General features: G+C 40.2%; 12 non-coding genes across 12 annotated transcripts; all 12 read left to right on the forward strand.

Annotated features, from left to right (window-relative positions):
• Window positions 1–2,568: 2,568 nt before the first annotated feature.
• On the forward strand, window positions 2,569–2,640 carry trnaa-ugc (transfer RNA alanine (anticodon UGC)). Its single transcript has one exon. It is a non-coding gene; the product is annotated as a tRNA-Ala (tRNA).
• Window positions 2,641–3,105: 465 nt separating this feature from the next.
• On the forward strand, window positions 3,106–3,177 carry trnat-cgu (transfer RNA threonine (anticodon CGU)). The gene has a single exon. It is a non-coding gene; the product is annotated as a tRNA-Thr (tRNA).
• A 697-nt stretch (window positions 3,178–3,874) lies between these two features.
• On the forward strand, window positions 3,875–3,946 carry trnaa-ugc (transfer RNA alanine (anticodon UGC)). Its single transcript has one exon. It is a non-coding gene; the product is annotated as a tRNA-Ala (tRNA).
• A 464-nt stretch (window positions 3,947–4,410) lies between these two features.
• On the forward strand, window positions 4,411–4,482 carry trnat-cgu (transfer RNA threonine (anticodon CGU)). Its single transcript has one exon. It is a non-coding gene; the product is annotated as a tRNA-Thr (tRNA).
• Window positions 4,483–5,179: 697 nt separating this feature from the next.
• Window positions 5,180–5,251, forward strand: trnaa-ugc (transfer RNA alanine (anticodon UGC)). Its single transcript has one exon. It is a non-coding gene; the product is annotated as a tRNA-Ala (tRNA).
• Window positions 5,252–5,716: 465 nt separating this feature from the next.
• On the forward strand, window positions 5,717–5,788 carry trnat-cgu (transfer RNA threonine (anticodon CGU)). Its single transcript has one exon. It is a non-coding gene; the product is annotated as a tRNA-Thr (tRNA).
• A 1,235-nt stretch (window positions 5,789–7,023) lies between these two features.
• On the forward strand, window positions 7,024–7,095 carry trnat-cgu (transfer RNA threonine (anticodon CGU)). Its single transcript has one exon. It is a non-coding gene; the product is annotated as a tRNA-Thr (tRNA).
• Window positions 7,096–7,794: 699 nt separating this feature from the next.
• Window positions 7,795–7,866, forward strand: trnaa-ugc (transfer RNA alanine (anticodon UGC)). Its single transcript has one exon. It is a non-coding gene; the product is annotated as a tRNA-Ala (tRNA).
• Window positions 7,867–8,334: 468 nt separating this feature from the next.
• On the forward strand, window positions 8,335–8,406 carry trnat-cgu (transfer RNA threonine (anticodon CGU)). Its single transcript has one exon. It is a non-coding gene; the product is annotated as a tRNA-Thr (tRNA).
• Window positions 8,407–10,094: 1,688 nt separating this feature from the next.
• On the forward strand, window positions 10,095–10,166 carry trnat-cgu (transfer RNA threonine (anticodon CGU)). The gene has a single exon. It is a non-coding gene; the product is annotated as a tRNA-Thr (tRNA).
• Window positions 10,167–10,864: 698 nt separating this feature from the next.
• trnaa-ugc (transfer RNA alanine (anticodon UGC)) lies at window positions 10,865–10,936 on the forward strand. Its single transcript has one exon. It is a non-coding gene; the product is annotated as a tRNA-Ala (tRNA).
• Window positions 10,937–11,397: 461 nt separating this feature from the next.
• On the forward strand, window positions 11,398–11,469 carry trnat-cgu (transfer RNA threonine (anticodon CGU)). Its single transcript has one exon. It is a non-coding gene; the product is annotated as a tRNA-Thr (tRNA).
• Window positions 11,470–12,582: the final 1,113 nt, after the last annotated feature.

Here is a 12,582-nt window from a genome sequence, read left to right on the forward strand (position 1 = left end):
CAATCCTATAGAACTCCTCTTTGATGTCACAGAGTCTTCTGTGGCCAGGGAAGGAGATGAAGACATCTGCTAATGCTTTGATAGCCAGACACACACTCCTTATTGTGCGGCAAATTGTGGCCTTGTTCAGCTGTTCTGCATCCCCCACTGAGTACAGGAAGGCTCCACTAGCAAAAAAGCGCAAGGCCACACAAACCATTTGCTCCACACTCAGTGCATGGCTCCGTGCAGTGCGGTGCTTAATCCTGGGACCCAGTAGTCTGCATAGATACCTGATGCCATCTGCAGAAAACCTGTATCTTTCATATAGATGGTCATCAGGGAAGGCCAGTGGGTCCAACCGGTCCCTGAAGACCCTTTCTCGCCTGAAGGCTCTCCTCAGCACAAGTGCTTCTTCATCCACCACATCTCGCACGAATGGGCATGCCATTGTCAGAGCAGAAAGGAACACACAATTTTGGGCCTTCATATAGGCTAGTGGCCACACCTGGTGCTGGGGGGGTGGGCAAAAGAGGGCGATGCCTTATAACGATGACTTGGTTGTACTGATTGCTGGGAAAATAAAAAAAACCTTAGAAAGATGCCACCGTCCTGTGTGCTCACAATAAGAGCTCATATGTCATGGCTCACTTGACTTTACGAGAATATACCTAATTTTTATTTTGAGCTGTGTCATCTTCTTGGAGCTGGGGGAGGAAAGAAAAATAATGATTAATACATTTGTGTTACAGTTAGCATACAGTGTACATTGAAGGCATATCTCACCTCCCTCTCAAGTTTTTTTATTTCAAGGTCCAGTTTCCTAATTGTCCTCTTTTTTATTTCGGACTCCAGTGCAAGATTTTCCATCTTTTTCTTCTTGTACTGAATGTCTATGTCTGCCAGTTCTATTTGGCGCCGGAGGTGGTTGCCATACAACTTTCTGATAGCTTGTGAGCTCTGTGAACACAATACAATTAGCGCAGCTGGAATTTGGCAGGATGTGGTGTCCTTTTATTAATACGCACTATGTTGCCAGGCTGGTTTTCCCACTGTATAGCATCTGGGTCCTGTAAAAGAAATTAGATTTTTTGATTTTGATGAGGACTCCTCACCATTGTAGAGTAAATAGTACTTTCACAGTCTTAACATGATACCTCATGCCTTCTGGAATCCAGAGAGATGGTCTCCTCCTCATCATCGTCTCCATCATGTGCTGTTGCTGCTGCACTGGGGCCTTCACCCTATCACATTTAATCGGATTCATATTGAAGCTAGTAGACAAGACATGCCAGGCCTACAGTATGCCTTTGATGGAGTACTCACTGGATCAGCATCGTCTGGTGCTTGTGCTGGTGGCTCTAACAGGAACACAGTGCTGCCAGACACTGCAAGGCAATAGGTAAACCAAAGTCAGACAGTCCAAATTGATTCAATATGAATGTGGTTGTATCCCATGTAGAGATGGAAGGACATACCTTGAATGAAGCGGGTGGCATCTTGGGAGGAACCTATGCTCGTCTCTTTCCCCCCAGGGATCCCCTCTAAGACGGGCCTGCCTTTATTTAGCTCCAAGGCCATGTCCTCTGCTGGGGTAAGGTCAGCCTTTGGTGACCCACCACCCGTGCCTTGTCTGTGGGTATTCTTTTTCACTGCTAAAACAGTACAGACAATGTGTGAGCAGGCACCTTCTGGGTACAATATATGCTTGTGCTTTGTTAAATATTAGTCAGGGACCATACCATTCTGCAGAATGTTCTTGTATTTGATTTTGACCTGCTGCCATGTCCGTTTTGGCCCGTTCATGTTTAATCTACACACACACACACACACACACACACACATTTAATGGAGTCACACTGCAAAAAATTACTTGGTATTTTTGTCTTGTTTTCAGTAAAAATATCAAAAAATTTATCATAGCTTTATACAGTGTGATGGAGTTACTTTACACAATTTCACTCATATCTGCAGTGCATTTCAATTAAAAATGTAACCGTTTCATAATTACAGTACAACTGCATTTTTGGAGATGTGAATTAAATATTTGAATTGTAATTGTGATGTTTCAGCGGAGCGGTGAGTGTGTAATTGTGCACTACTTACGCATTCAGGCGGTCTGCAATACTTTGCCACGCTTTTTCTCTTTGCTTTATCACTGTGGCGGTGTTGCCTTTCTTCTTAATTATATATTTTACCTCCTCGTATGCCTCCATGAGGATTTGTGCTTCCGACGGGGAAAAGTACGCGGCTCTAGTTGCCATGGTAAATCAGTTAATCTGTGATCTGTGGCGGGGTCTATTTGAGTGAGCCGTGAGCGCGCACCTATCCAGGATTGGTTTCACCTGGCTTAATGAATCCGTGTCTGCTCATCCTGGCTTGGTCTTTGTGCAACCAATTAAGCCTGGACGCACATGTTTTGGCTTCATTGAGCTCAGCTGAGTCATTTATCCCGGATGTCTTAATTCTACTTTTGTGCAACAGGCCCCAGGTCGCAGTTGTAAATGAGAACTTGTTCTCCACAAGCTTTCCTGGTAAAATAAAGGTGAAATAATACAAAAAAATTAACATTTTCATATTTCCCAGAAAGGGGATGTAGCTCAGTGGTAGAGCGCATGCTTTGCATGTATGAGGTCCTGGGTTCAATCCCCAGCTTCTCCAATGGAAATTTTTGCATTGACCCAACACCTACTTTCCAGAATGTTGAAATTCTTAGCAGGAAACAGAGATGTGCTAAATCATTTGGTCTTGTAATCTGAAGAACATGCGTTCAATCCCTGTTCTCACATTTATAGAACAGAAGTGGCATGGTTGCCAACTTTTATGGCATCATTTTCAAAAACTGAAGTTCATGTGTTCGATCCCTGTCCGCAACTGTTTTAAGAATTGCTGCTATCATTTCATTGCAGTTTCAATGGAGTGGTGTATATAAAAAGTATATTGAATTAATATTCCATTTTCTCAGCAAATGAAATGGGATGGAAGCTCAGAGGGGGAGTGCATGCTGTATATGTTTGAGGTCCTCGGTTCAATCCCAAGATTCTCCACTGAGTTTATTAGTGTGCCAGATTCACATTTACACTTCTACTACTTTCCAGAATGTTGATATACATTTTTGTATAGATAGGCATGGTGGCCAAGTGGTAAGGCGTCGGTCTCGTAAACCGAAGATCATGGGTTCAAATCCCATCCGTGCCTTTAAGAAAGACATCTGATACCATTGAAATCTACTCTCATTGGAGCACTGTAGAAAAAGCAAGTTTTTCAATATTGCATCACAACTACTAGAGAAAGGGCATGTGTCTCTACGGTAGAGCAAATACTTAACATGTATGCGGTCCAAAGTTAATCCCAAACTTCTCTGGTGAGTCTATTTAGTTGTTATATTAGCTTTTGCACAACTCCCACTTTCCAGAATGTTGACATTCTAAGAAGGAAATAGATGTGCTAAGTCATCTGTTTTTGTAAACTGAAGCACATGGGTTCAATCCTTGTTCGACGTTTACGGAAGATAGCTGTTATTATGGAAATGTACTTACATTAGAACAGTGTAAAGAAAGAGTTAATTGTATTGATATGGCCACTGCGACCTGTATGCTCTAGTCGGCTGGCCCTCCATACATATTCGTCACGCCAGACCCACTGGCTCCAGGTCATCTATAAGTCTAGTCTGCAAACACTATGTATAGACATTATTTTTTTTCTACTATTATGTAATTGACTGTACGTTTGTTTATTCTAAATGTGTAACTCTGTGTTGTTGTTTGTGTTGCACTGCTTTGCTTTATCTTAGCCAGGTCGCAGTTGTAAATGAGAACTTGTTCTCCACAAGCTTTCCTGGTAAAATAAAGGTGAAATAATACAAAAAAATAAACATTTTCATATTTCCCAGAAAGGGGATGTAGCTCAGTGGTAGAGCGCATGCTTTGCATGTATGAGGTCCTGGGTTCAATCCCCAGCTTCTCCAATGTACATTTTTGCATTGACCCAACACCTACTTTCCAGAATGTTGAAATTCTGAGCAGGAAACAGAGAGGTGCTAAATCATTTGGTCTTGTAATCTGAAGAACATGCGTTCAATCCCTTCTGCACATTTATAGAACAGAAGTGGCATGGTTGCCAATTTTTATGGCATCATTTTCAAAAACTGAAGTTCATGTGTTCGATCCCTGTCCGTAACTGTTTAAAGAATTGCTGCTATCATTTCATTGTAGTTTCAATGGAGTGGTGTATATAAAAAGTATATTGAATTAATATTCAATTTTCTCAGCAAATGAAATGGGATGGAAGCTCAGAGGGGGAGTGCATGCTGTATATGTTTGAGGTCCTCGGTTCAATCCCAAGATTCTCCACTGAGTTTATTAGTGTGCCAAATTCACATTTACACTACTACTACTTTCCAGAATGTTGATATACATTGTTGTATAGATAGGCATGGTGGCCAAGTGGTAAGGCGTCGGTCTCGTAAACCGAAGATCATGGGTTCAAATCCCATCCGTGCCTTTATGAAAGACATCTGATACCATTGAAATGTACTCTCATTGGAGCACTGTAGAAAAAGCAAGTTTTTCAATATGGCATCACAACTACTAGAGAAAGGGGATGTGTCTCTACGGTAGAGCAAATACTTAACATGTATGCGGTCCAAAGTTAATCCCAAACTTCTCTGGTGAGTCTATTTAGTTGTTAAATTAGCTTTTGCACAACTCCCACTTTCCAGAATGTTGACATTCTAAGAAGGAAATAGATGTGCTAAGTCATCTGTTTTTGTAAACTGAAGCACATGGGTTCAATCCTTGTTCGACGTTTACGGAAGATAGCTGTTATTATGGAAATGTACTTACATTAGAACAGTGTAAAGAAAGAGTTAATTGTATTGATATGGCCACTGCGACCTGTATGCTCTAGTCGGCTGGCCCTCCATACATATTCGTCACGCCAGACCCACTGGCTCCAGGTCATCTATAAGTCTAGTCTGCAAACACTATGTATAGACATTATTTTTTTTCTACTATTATGTAATTGACTGTACGTTTGTTTATTCTAAATGTGTAACTCTGTGTTGTTGTTTGTGTTGCACTGCTTTGCTTTATCTTAGCCAGGTCGCAGTTGTAAATGAGAACTTGTTCTCCACAAGCTTTCCTGGTAAAATAAAGGTGAAATAATACAAAAAAATAAACATTTTCATATTTCCCAGATAGGGGATGTAGCTCAGTGGTAGAGCGCATGCTTTGCATGTATGAGGTCCTGGGTTCAATCCCCAGCTTCTCCAATGTAAGTTTTTGCATTGACCCAACACCTACTTTCCAGAATGTTGAAATTCTTAGCAGGAAACAGAGATGTGCTAAATCATTTGGTCTTGTAATCTGAAGAACATGCGTTCAATCCCTGTTCGCACATTTATAGAACAGAAGTGGCATGGTTGCCAACTTTTATGGCATCATTTTCAAAAACTGAAGTTCATGTGTTCGATCCCTGTCCGTAACTGTTTTAAGAATTGCTGCTATCATTTCATTGTAGTTTCAATGGAGTGGTGTATATAAAAAGTATATTGAATTAATATTCCATTTTCTCAGCAAATGAAATGGGATGGAAGCTCAGAGGGGGAGTGCATGCTGTATATGTTTGAGGTCCTCGGTTCAATCCCAAGATTCTCCACTGAGTTTATTAGTGTGCCAAATTCACATTTACACTTCTACTACTTTCCAGAATGTTGATATACATTTTTGTATAGATAGGTATGGTGGCCAAGTGGTAAGGCGTCGGTCTCGTAAACCGAAGATCATGGGTTCAAATCCCATCCGTGCCTTTATGAAAGACATCTGATACCATTGAAATGTACTCTCATTGGAGCACTGTAGAAAAAGCAAGTTTTTCAATATGGCATCACAACTACTAGAGAAAGGGGATGTGTCTCTACGGTAGAGCAAATACTTAACATGTATGCGGTCCAAAGTTAATCCCAAACTTCTCTGGTGAGTCTATTTAGTTGTTAAATTAGCTTTTGCACAACTCCCACTTTCCAGAATGTTGACATTCTAAGAAGGAAATAGATGTGCTAAGTCATCTGTTTTTGTAAACTGAAGCACATGGGTTCAATCCTTGTTCGACGTTTACGGAAGATAGCTGATATTATGGAAATGTACTTACATTAGAACAGTGTAAAGAAAGAGTTAATTGTATTGATATGGCCACTGCGACCTGTATGCTCTAGTCGGCTGGCCCTCCATACATATTCGTCACGCCAGACCCACTGGCTCCAGGTCATCTATAAGTCTAGTCTGCAAACACTATGTATAGACATTATTTTTTTTCTACTATTATGTAATTGACTGTACGTTTGTTTATTCTAAATGTGTAACTCTGTGTTGTTGTTTGTGTTGCACTGCTTTGCTTTATCTTAGCCAGGTCACAGTTGCAAATGAGAACTTGTTCTCCACAAGCTTTCCTGGTAAAATAAAGGTGAAATAATACAACAAAAATAAACATTTTCATATTTCCTAGAAAGGGGATGTAGCTCAGTGGTAGAGCGCATGCTTTGCATGTATGAGGTCCTGGGTTCAATCCCCAGGCTCTCCAATGTAAATTTTTGCATTGACCCAACACCTACTTTCCAGAATGTTGAAATTCTTAGCAGGAAACAGAGATGTGCTAAATCATTTGGTCTTGTAATCTGAAGAACATGCGTTCAATCCCTGTTCGCACATTTATAGAACAGAAGTGGCATGGTTGCCAACTTTTATGGCATCATTTTCAAAAACTGAAGTTCATGTGTTCGATCCCTGTCCGTAACTGTTTTAAGAATTGCTGCTATCATTTCATTGTAGTTTCAATGGAGTGGTGTATATAAAAAGTATATTGAATTAATATTCCATTTTCTCAGCAAATGAAATGGGATGGAAGCTCAGAGGGGGAGTGCATGCTGTATATGTTTGAGGTCCTCGGTTCAATCCCAAGATTCTCCACTGAGTTTATTTGTGTGCCAAATTCACATTTACACAACTACTACTTTCCAGAATGTTGATATACATTGTTTTATAGATAGGCATGGTGGCCAAGTGGTAAGGCGTCGGTCTCGTAAACAGAAGATCATGGGTTCAAATCCCATCCGTGCCTTTATGGAAGACATCTGATACCATTGAAATGTACGCTCATTGGAGCACTGTAGGAAAGGCAAAAGTTTTTCAATATGGCATCACAACTACTAGAGTAAGGGAATGTGTCTCTACGGCAGAGCCAATACTTAACATGTATGCGGTCCAAAGTTAATCCCAAACTTCTCTGCTGAGTCTATTTAGTTGTTAAATTAGCTTTTGCACAACTCCCACTTTCCAGAATGTTGACATTCTAAGAAGGAAATAGATGTGCTAAGTCATCTGTTTTTGTAAACTGAAGCACATGGGTTCAATCCTTGTTCGACGTTTACGGAAGATATTTGTTATTATGGAAATGTACTTACATTAGAACAGTGTAAAGAAAGAGTTAATTGTATTGATATGGCCACTGCGACCTGTATGCTCTAGTCGGCTGGCCCTCCATACATATTCGTCACGCCAGACCCACTGGCTCCAGGTCATCTATAAGTCTAGTCTGCAAACACTATGTATAGACATTCTTTTTTTTCTACTATTATGTAATTGACTGTACGTTTGTTTATTCTAAATGTGTAACTCTGTGTTGTTGTTTGTGTTGCACTGCTTTGCTTTATCTTAGCCAGGTCGCAGTTGTAAATGAGAACTTGTTCTCCACAAGCTTTCCTGGTAAAATAAAGGTGAAATAATACAAAAAAAGAAACATTTTCATATTTCCCAGAAAGGGGATGTAGCTCAGTGGTAGAGCGCATGCTTTGCATGTATGAGGTCCTGGGTTCAATCCTCAGCTTCTCCAATGTAAGTTTTTGCATTGACCCAACACCTACTTTCCAGAATGTTGAAATTCTTAGCAGGAAACAGAGATGTGCTAAATCATTTGGTCTTGTAATCTGAAGAACATGCGTTCAATCCCTGTTCGCACATTTATAGAACAGAAGTGGCATGGTTGCCAACTTTTATGGCATCATTTTCAAAAACTGAAGTTCATGTGTTCGATCCCTGTCCGTAACTGTTTTAAGAATTGCTGCTATCATTTCATTGTAGTTTCAATGGAGTGGTGTATATAAAAAGTATATTGAATTAATATTCCATTTTCTCAGCAAATGAAATGGGATGGAAGCTGTATGAAGGGGGAGTGCATGCTGTATATGTTTGAGGTCCTCGGTTCAATCCCAAGATTCTCCACTGAGTTTATTTGTGTGCCAAATTCACATTTACACAACTACTACTTTCCAGAATGTTGATATATATTCCTGTATAGATAGGCATGGTGGCCAAGTGGTAAGGCGTCGGTCTCGTAAACCGAAGATCATGGGTTCAAATCCCATCCGTGCCTTTATGAAAGACATCTGATACCATTGAAATGTACTCTCATTGGAGCACTGTAGAAAAAGCAAGTTTTTCAATATGGCATCACAACTACTAGAGTAAGGGGATGTGTCTCTACGGCAGAGCCAATACTTAACATGTATGCGGTCCAAAGTTAATCCCCAACTTCTCTGCTGAGTCTATTTAGTTGTTAAATTAGCTTTTGCACAACTCCCACTTTCCAGAATGTTGACATTCTAAGAAGGAAATAGATGTGCTAAGTCATCTGTTTTTGTAAACTGAAGCACATGGGTTCAATCCTTGTTCGACGTTTACGGAAGATAGCTGTTATTATGGAAATGTACTTTCATTAGAACAGTGTAAAGAAAGAGTTAATTGTATTGATATGGCCACTGCGACCTGTATGCTCTAGTCGGCTGGCCCTCGTTACATATTCGTCACGCCAGACCCACTGGCTCCAGGTCATCTATAAGTCTATGCTAGGTCAAGCTCCGCCTTATCTCACCTTACTGGTCACGATAACAACACCCACCCGTAGCACGCGCTCCAGCAGGTATATCTCACTGGTCATCCCCAAAACCAACACCTCCTTTGGCCGCCTTTCCTTCCAGTTCTCTGCTGCCAATGACTGGAACGAATTGCAAAAATCGCTGAAGCTGGATGGAGACTCATATTTCCCTCACTAACTTTAAACATCAGCTATCTGAGCAGCTAACCGATCACTGCAGCTGTACATAGCCCATCTGTAAATAGCCCACCCAATCTACCTACCTCATCCCCATTTTGTTTTTTTTACTTTCTGCTCTTTTGCACACCAGTATTTCTACTTGCACATCATCATCTGCTCATCTATCACACCAGTGTTAATTTGCTAAATTGTAATTCATTCGCTACTATGGCCTATTTATTGCCTTACCTCCTCACGACATTTGCAAACACTATGTATAGACATTCTTTTTTTTCTACTATTATGTAATTGACTGTACGTTTGTTTATTCTAAATGTGTAACTCTGTGTTGTTGCTTGTGTTGCACTGCTTTGCTTTATCTTAGCCAGGTCACAGTTGTAAATGAGAACTTGTTCTCCACAAGCTTTCCTGGTAAAATAAAGGTGAAATAATACAACAAAAATAAACATTTTCATATTTCCCAGAAAGGGGATGTAGCTCAGTGGTAGAGTGCATGCTTTGCATGTATGAGGTCCTGGGTTCAATCCCCAGGCTCTCCAATGTAAATTTTTGCATTGACCCAACACCTACTTTCCAGAATGTTGAAATTCTTAGCAGGAAACAGAGATGTGCTAAATCATTTGGTCTTGTAATCTGAAGAACATGCGTTCAATCCCTGTTCGCACATTTATTGAACAGAAGTGAAATGGTTGCCAACTTTTATGGCATCATTTTCAAAAACTGAAGTTCATGTGTTCGATCCCTGTCCGTAACTGTTTTAAGAATTGCTGCTATCATTTCATTGTAGTTTCAATGGAGTGGTGTATATAAAAAGTATATTGAATTAATATTCCATTTTCTCAGCAAATGAAATGGGATGGAAGCTGTATGAAGGGGGAGTGCATGCTGTATATGTTTGAGGTCCTCGGTTCAATCCCAAGATTCTCCACTGAGTTTATTTGTGTGCCAAATTCACATTTACACAACTACTACTTTCCAGAATGTTGATATATATTCCTGTATAGATAGGCATGGTGGCCAAGTGGTAAGGCGTCGGTCTCGTAAACCGAAGATCACGGGTTCAAATCCCATCCGTGCCTTTATGGAAGACATCTGATACCATTGAAATGTACGCTCATTGGAGCACTGTAGGAAAGGCAACATTTTTTCAATATGGCATCACAACTACTAGAGTAAGGGGATGTGTCTCTACGGCAGAGCCAATAATTAACATGTATGCGGTCCAAAGTTAATCCCAAACTTCTCTGCTGAGTCTATTTAGTTGTTAAATTAGCTTTTGCACAACTCCCACTTTCCAGAATGTTGACATTCTAAGAAGGAAATAGATGTGCTAAGTCATCTGTTTTGTAAACTGAAGCACATGGGTTCAATCCTTGTTCGACGTTTACGGAAGATATTTGTTATTATGGAAATGTACTTACATTAGAACAGTGTAAAGAAAGAGTTAATTGTATTGATATGGCCACTGCGACCTGTATGCTCTAGTCGGCTGGCCCTCCATACATATTCGTCACGCCAGACCCACTGGCTCCAGGTCATCTATAAGTCTAGTCTGCAAACACTATGTATAGACATTCTTTTTTTTCTACTATTATGTAATTGACTGTACGTTTGTTTATTCTAAATGTGTAACTCTGTGTTGTTGTTTGTGTTGCACTGCTTTGCTTTATCTTAGCCAGGTCGCAGTTGTAAATGAGAACTTGTTCTCCACAAGCTTTCCTGGTAAAATAAAGGTGAAATAATACAAAAAAATAAACATTTTCATATTTCCCAGAAAGGGGATGTAGCTCAGTGGTAGAGCGCATGCTTTGCATGTATGAGGTCCTGGGTTCAATCCCCAGCTTCTCCAATGTAAGTTTTTGCATTGACCTAACACCTACTTTCCAGAGATGTGAAATTCTTAGCAGGAAACAGAGATGTGCTAAATCATTTGGTCTTGTAATCTGAAGAACATGCGTTCAATCCCTGTTCGCACATTTATAGAACAGAAGTGGCATGGTTGCCAACTTTTATGGCATCATTTTCAAAAACTGAAGTTCATGTGTTCGATCCCTGTCCGTAACTGTTTTAAGAATTGCTGCTATCATTTCATTGTAGTTTCAATGGAGTGGTGTATATAAAAAGTATATTGAATTAATATTCCATTTTCTCAGCAAATGAAATGGGATGGAAGCTGTATGAAGGGGGAGTGCATATGTTTGAGGTCCTCGGTTCAATCCCAAGATTCTCCACTGAGTTTATTTGTGTGCCAAATTCACATTTACACAACTACTACTTTCCAGAATGTTGATATACATTGTTGTATAGATAGGCATGGTGGCCAAGTGGTAAGGCGTCGGTCTCGTAAACCGAAGATCATGGGTTCAAATCCCATCCGTGCCTTTATGAAAGACATCTGATACCATTGAAATCTACTCTCATTGGAGCACTGTAGAAAAAGCAAGTTTTTCAATATTGCATCACAACTACTAGAGAAAGGGCATGTGTCTCTACGGTAGAGCCAATACTTAACATGTATGCGGTCCAAAGTTAATCCCCAACTTCTCTGCTGAGTCTATTTAGTTGTTAAATTAGCTTTTGCACAACTCCCACTTTCCAGAATGTTGACATTCTAAGAAGGAAATAGATGTGCTAAGTCATCTGTTTTTGTAAACTGAAGCACATGGGTTCAATCCTTGTTCGACGTTTACGGAAGATATTTGTTATTATGGAAATGTACTTACATTAGAACAGTGTAAAGAAAGAGTTAATTGTATTGATATGGCCACTGCGACCTGTATGCTCTAGTCGGCTGGCACTCGTTACATATTCGTCACGCCAGACCCACTGGCTCCAGGTCATCTATAAGTCTATGCTAGGTCAAGCTCCGCCTTATCTCACCTTACTGGTCACGATAACAACACCCACCCGTAGCACGCGCTCCAGCAGGTATATCTCACTGCTTCATCCCCAAAACCAACACCTCCTTTGGCCGCCTTTCCTTCCAGTTCTCTGCTGCCAATGACTGGAACGAATTGCAAAAATCGCTGAAGCTGGATGGAGACTCATATTTCCCTCACTAACTTTAAACATCAGCTATCTGAGCAGCTAACCGATCACTGCAGCTGTACATAGCCCATCTGTAAATAGCCCACCCAATCTACCTACCTCATCCCCATTTAGTTTTTTTTACTTTCTGCTCTTTTGCACACCAGTATTTCTACTTGCACATCATCATCTGCTCATCTATCACACCAGTGTTAATTTGCTAAATTGTAATTCATTCGCTACTATGGCCTATTTATTGCCTTACCTCCTCACGACATTTGCAAACACTATGTATAGACATTCTTTTTTTTCTACTATTATGTAATTGACTGTACGTTTGTTTATTCTAAATGTGTAACTCTGTGTTGTTGTTTGTGTTGCACTGCTTTGCTTTATCTTAGCCAGGTCGCAGTTGTAAATGAGAACTTGTTCTCCACAAGCTTTCCTGGTAAAATAAAGGTGAAATAA

The sequence above is a fragment of the Salvelinus alpinus genome, chromosome 7 (assembly GCF_045679555.1).
Source record: "Salvelinus alpinus chromosome 7, SLU_Salpinus.1, whole genome shotgun sequence".
NCBI lineage: Eukaryota > Metazoa > Chordata > Actinopteri > Salmoniformes > Salmonidae > Salvelinus > Salvelinus alpinus.